We start from the raw sequence: 5,545 nt of genomic DNA, 5'->3' as shown, positions 1-5,545 counted from the left end.
GTGTGCATGCGGGCGCGCACACACACTTAGGGGATGGGATTGCAATCCCTAGAATTTTCAAACCCAAACTCAAAATACATATGGAGATTTGTCTTTTTTATTTCCCCATGTGCATTTTGAATATGGATTTGTTTTTTTGTTAGACAGAGTTCGGGCGTGCGGCGCAGGTGGACCAAGATTCAGACTTATGCAGTCGCCCGTGATAGAGAACCTCGTCCACCTCTAGCTCCTCCACATATAGTTGCATTTCTTCCCTCCTGCACGCGATTAGTCGAACCACATCAGAATAACTAAGTGCTCCTCCACATATAGTTGCATTTCTTCCTTCCTGCACGCGATTAGTCGAACCACATCAGAATAACTAAGTAGAATATCACTAGCTTCAGTCTGATTCATACGGTCGTGCTACTGCACAAGTCTGAATCTTGGTCACTAGTTGAATTTTGAAGAATGTAATTTCTTTCTATAGTCGACATGTGCTGCTGGAAGTGACAGCAGAAATTTCCTCGCTACTGCTGCAGGCTCCAAAATAAAGTTCTCTTTTCCACTAACACATTCCACAAGCATTTTATCAGGCGTAAACCCATTAGTCGTGGCTTGGTCCTTACGCGCCATGGCCGGAACCAGATTGCACGTTGTCCTCCCACTTGTATTAGTGGCTGTAAATGAATGTGCCAGGGAGTGATCCGTCGCCATATGCTAGGAAATGTAGGCATATGCTCTGCTACTTGCTTCCATAGGAAAACACAATGCTTGTCATTCGGCATTGATTCTTGAGTCTTGACACTATATGCCTATGAAACCTTCTAAATGTTCTTGCAGACAATGACTGAAAATCTCCCTGGAGTAATGGGAGCTACCGCTGTTGCATTTAAGTTAGTTTGTCCCTCGTGAAGGGGCACCAGCTTCACGCACCGGAGTTCCAGACGACGCAGCCGGCGGTGGGTTGAGGACAGCCTCCTTGGCCGTTGCTGCTCTGTGTGTTGCCGTTTATCCAATTCCGCCAGCCTGGGATGGTCGCATAGCAGGCCTAAGTTGAATTACAGTACTTAACATGTGGGTCTGATATGGGCACTAGTATACCACTCCTTTTGGTTATTTTTTCTCTTCTGCGTTTTAAGTTTGCCAGCTTTAGTAGCTTACAACATTTGTTGTATTTCTGTCTGTGGTTGCACTTTCTTAGTGCTGGTCTTAGGTATTGATATGCCCCGATTTCGCATTAGTAGTATTCGACCATCGAAGCAAATATTTCTGGGTTGGTTAGTAAAATGATTATTTTAAATTGTATTAGGAAGTTAACCCTTGAATATGTGGTGCCTTTTCTGGTTTAGAAGAATACGATGATCATTCAAGCCATTGCATTGTCAGGTGTCCTTTTGACTATTAGAATGCCGTGATGGGTATGGTTAGTGAAAGATTCCAAAAATACAGCTTTCACGGTAAATTTGGTGGAAGCCCCATTATTGACTTCACCATTGCCGGAAAAGAATTCTATGAGACCAGATCTCACGCGAGACCCATCCTGATGGATGACACGTGGCATTCACAAATCACAAAGTATCCCCCCACCCCTCACTTAAAATCAGGAGGGAGATTAGATACTTTGTGATTTGTGAATGCCACGTGTCATCTATCAGGACGGGTCTCACCTGCTAACCGTGAGACCTGGTCTCATATAATTTTTTTCCACCATTGCCCATGGCAGCTTTTGTGAAAGACTCTCATGGTTGACTTGACCCATGTCCTTGGCCACTTAGTGGAAGCCTCATGACTAACTTGGACACTTGATGGAAAGCATCGTTGAAAGTCCTCCTTGGTGTGCTGGAGAGCTTGTAATCCCTGCCGACTAGCACATAGTTCTCATGAAAATACTGCCAGCCTTGTATTATACGGAGAGATAGTGGTAACAATCAGAATCCTCCTCAGAATTGGGCCACTACTGTCCTAATCTGAATTTGATTGGCCCCAAATGGATCTTAGTGAAAGTTCAGCTCAACACGATTCCAGTCTATATATATACATCCTCTTCTTCCTCTTTCGAATAGCAGAGCAGAGCATATCCGCACTCTTCTCCATGCATCCCCTCTACATATTATTACTTGGGCTTCTTCTCTTGCCCACATCTTGCTGCTCCTCATCTGCACCCGCAAATGATACTCTCATGGCGGGCCAAGTGCTCACCGTTGGCGATAAGCTCGTCTCAAGAAACGGCAAGTTCGCACTCGGTTTCTTCCAGCCAGCAGCAGTAAGCACCATCAGTAAGTCGTCCCACAACAGCAGGTACCTTGGCATATGGTTCAATAAGATTCCAGTTTTCACTACTGTGTGGGTTGCTAATAGGGAGGAGCCGATCGCCCACCCCAACATTAACTCAAGATCTCAGGAGATGGCAATCTTGTCATTGTCATAAAACATGCTGATCCTGGCACTAAATCCCTTGTTTGGTCCACTCACATGGTCAATATGACACAAACTAGCAGCATAAACACCACCACCACTAGTGCTGCCGTTCTCTTGAACACCGGAAACCTTGCTCTGAAAGTCACAGATGGCTCAGGCTGGACGTACCAAGGGGGCTTTTCGGCCCGCTCGTGGCCCGTTCGGTCTTGGCCCGCTAGGTCCTGGATCGCTATAGAAATTGGACGGTCCGGTCTTCCAAATTGGGCCCGAAAAAATGTTGGTCCGTTCCGGTCTTTAACCGGGCTGACCGAGCGGACCGAGAAAATACAGCGACAGCCGCCGCCGTTCCTCGTCGTCGCGGCCACGGCAGCCCTCGGGTGAACCACTGTGTCTCCAAGCTTGCCCTTCCCTTCCATTCTCACCTCCCCGTTTCGTCTTAGCATCTTGCCGCCGCTCGCCGTCGCTGTCGTGTGTGCACTGCAGCCACTCTCGAGTTCTCGACCATGGTATCGACCACAACTATTGCACCAGTTCATGCCATGGCAGCGGTATTTCTTGCCATGGCAGCGCTTTTCGCCGTGCAGACAAAGACAAGTGCCATGGCAGGCACTTCAGCAGAGCAAGCACGCACGTAGGCCACCAATCGGATCGTGGGAGAACGCTCTGCCGTGATTTTTGGATCATGGGAGAAATGTTCGGCCCTGATTTTTGGATCGTGGGAGTAATGGTTTGCCGTGACTTTCACGTCCAACAGATTAGGCAAGTACAGTATTGTTTTGGAAGGCTCTAAATTTAGCGGCGGCTTCCTCTAATCACGTGTCATCGATCCCACGCAGCCGTTCCTTTTATTGAGCCGAACAGAAAATAGAAAGTACGGAAGAAAATGGGATTGATCCAAAAAACATGGTGTCATTTGACGACCTTCTCCACGTTAGATTTGATCCGCTAATCAGGGCAAGGCCCACACAGCGAAAATCATGGGCTCATGCACGCGCAACATTACTTGCATGCAACAGAAAAACTGCTAAGAAATACATCGTGTGCTGGTTCATGGCTACATCAAAAATCAATCAAACAACAGCCGCGCTGCCCAGCGCACTTCCACAGCATGTCGCCCACCTCGCCGCAGTCCCTTGCACGTCGCCCACCTCGCCGCTGCACCCATGGACGTCGTCGCCGGTGGTTGTTGGCCGGTCCGCTCGGTCCGGCCCGGGCTTTGCCGCCGCTGGTCCGGTCCCTAAAAACAAGACCGCCAGGTTCGTCGGTCCGGTCCGGTCCGGACCGCCGGCGGCAGGTCCAAACGCTGGCTCGGTCAGGGACCGGATAGGCCCGGACCGATATGGCCCATCATCTGACCTACTGTTGTGGCAGAGCTTCGACTACCCAGCAGATGTTGTGCTTCCTGGTGCCAAGCTTGGCTGGAACAAGGTTACCGGCTTGAATCGCCATATCATCTCAAAGAAGAGCCTCATTGATCTGGGTCTTGGCTCATACAGCCTTGGACTAGACACAACCGGTCACAAAGCATAGTTGCTGCCACTCAGAGCCAATGCGAAGAAACTTGTCTCAGAACCTGCTCATGCACTGCTTATTCCTATAACGCTAGCAGATGCTCTGTCTGGCATGGGGAATTGCTTAGTGTGAGTCTGGATGATGGCGTCGTTTACACTTCTAAAGATACTCTTTATCTCCGTCTTGCTGCCAAAGATTTCTTGCCAAGTTTGAGAGAAACCAAAAGAAAACCAAATGTTGGAATTGTTACTGCCGCGAGCATTGCTGGTATTGGGTTACTCATTTTCATGTTGTTGTTACTGATTTGGAGGATCAAATTCAAGTCATGATGTGGTTTCCTGCTGATATACTATGGCAATCAAGATGGTGCTGCTGGAATTATAGCCTTTAAATACACTGATTTAGTTCATGCTACTAAAAACTTCTCGGAAAAGCTGGGAGGAGGGGTTTTTGGTTCAGTATACAATGAGTGTTAAGTGACCCAAAGACTACTATAACCGTCAAAAGGCTTGATGGTGCCCATCAAGGAGAGAAGCAGTTCAGGGCTGAGGTGAGCTCAGTTGGACTGATCCAACATATCAACCTAGTAAAACTGATTGGTTTCTGCTGCGAAGGTGATCACAGGTTACTAGTGTATGAACACATGTTAAATGGGTCTCTTGATGGTCATCTATTTAAGAAGAGAAATGATGCCACCGCTGTCCTAAATTGGAACAATAGATATCAAATAGCCCTAGGATTGTCCTACTTACATCAGAGTTGTCACAAATGCATCATACATTGTGACATTAAGCCAGGAAACATACTATTGGACGCATCATTTGCTCCCAAAGTTGCAGACTCTGGGTTGGCGGCGTTTGTGGGAAGGGATTTTAGCCGAGTTTTGACTACGATCAGGGGCACTGCGGGTTATCTTGCCCCGGAGTGGCTTAGTGGAGTTGCAATCACACCGAAGATCGACGTTTACAGCTTCGGCATGGTACTGCTGGAAATCATATCAGGAAGTAGGAATTCCTCACTTGAAACATCATACTACACTAGCAGCAGCAGCAGCAGTTACCACAATGTCGAGTATTTCCCTGTACAAGCCATCAGCAAGCTTCACGGTGGAGATGTGAAGAGTTTGGTGGATCCAGAATTACATGATGACTTCAATTTGGAAGAGGCTGAAAGAGTTTGTAAAGTTGCTTGTTGCTGCATCCAAGATAACGAGTTTGATCGGCCGACTATGGGTGAAGTGGTCCGGGTTCTCCAGGGTCTACAGAAGATTGATATGCCCCCCATGCTAAGGCTACTTGCAGCTCTGACAGAACACTGATGCTGCAACTTTAGTGTAATAATAATAATAATAATAATAATAATAATAATAATAATAATAATAATAATTCGTAGAGTAGTTCGCTTCGTTTCAACATTTTTTGTAAAGTTGTAATGTGAAGCGGATGGAATAAAGGAAGGAGGCAAACTTGTGGTTGCCAAATCATCCGCTATTTACGTTTTTTATTATGGTAAGCAAGTGTAGCAAAATATGGCTGTGCTATAAATTTTCTATTGATGTGTCACTTGTAAGCTGCTTGGATGATTTGGAAAATGCCAACATGTTCAAACTTAACTTAAAGAAGTCTTTGAAACT

General features: G+C 46.7%; 1 pseudogene; it reads left to right on the top strand.

Moving 5' to 3' along the window:
• Positions 1 to 2,074: 2,074 nt before the first annotated feature.
• On the top strand, positions 2,075 to 5,230 carry LOC125528440 (annotated as a pseudogene).
• The last annotated feature ends 315 nt before the right edge of the window (positions 5,231 to 5,545 follow it).

The sequence above is a fragment of the Triticum urartu genome, unplaced genomic scaffold, assembly GCF_003073215.2.
Source record: "Triticum urartu cultivar G1812 unplaced genomic scaffold, Tu2.1 TuUngrouped_contig_4876, whole genome shotgun sequence".
NCBI classification, from domain to species: Eukaryota; Viridiplantae; Streptophyta; class Magnoliopsida; order Poales; family Poaceae; genus Triticum; species Triticum urartu.
The sequence above is the reverse complement of the archived record's forward strand: the minus strand, read 5'-3'. Positions and strand labels throughout refer to the sequence as shown.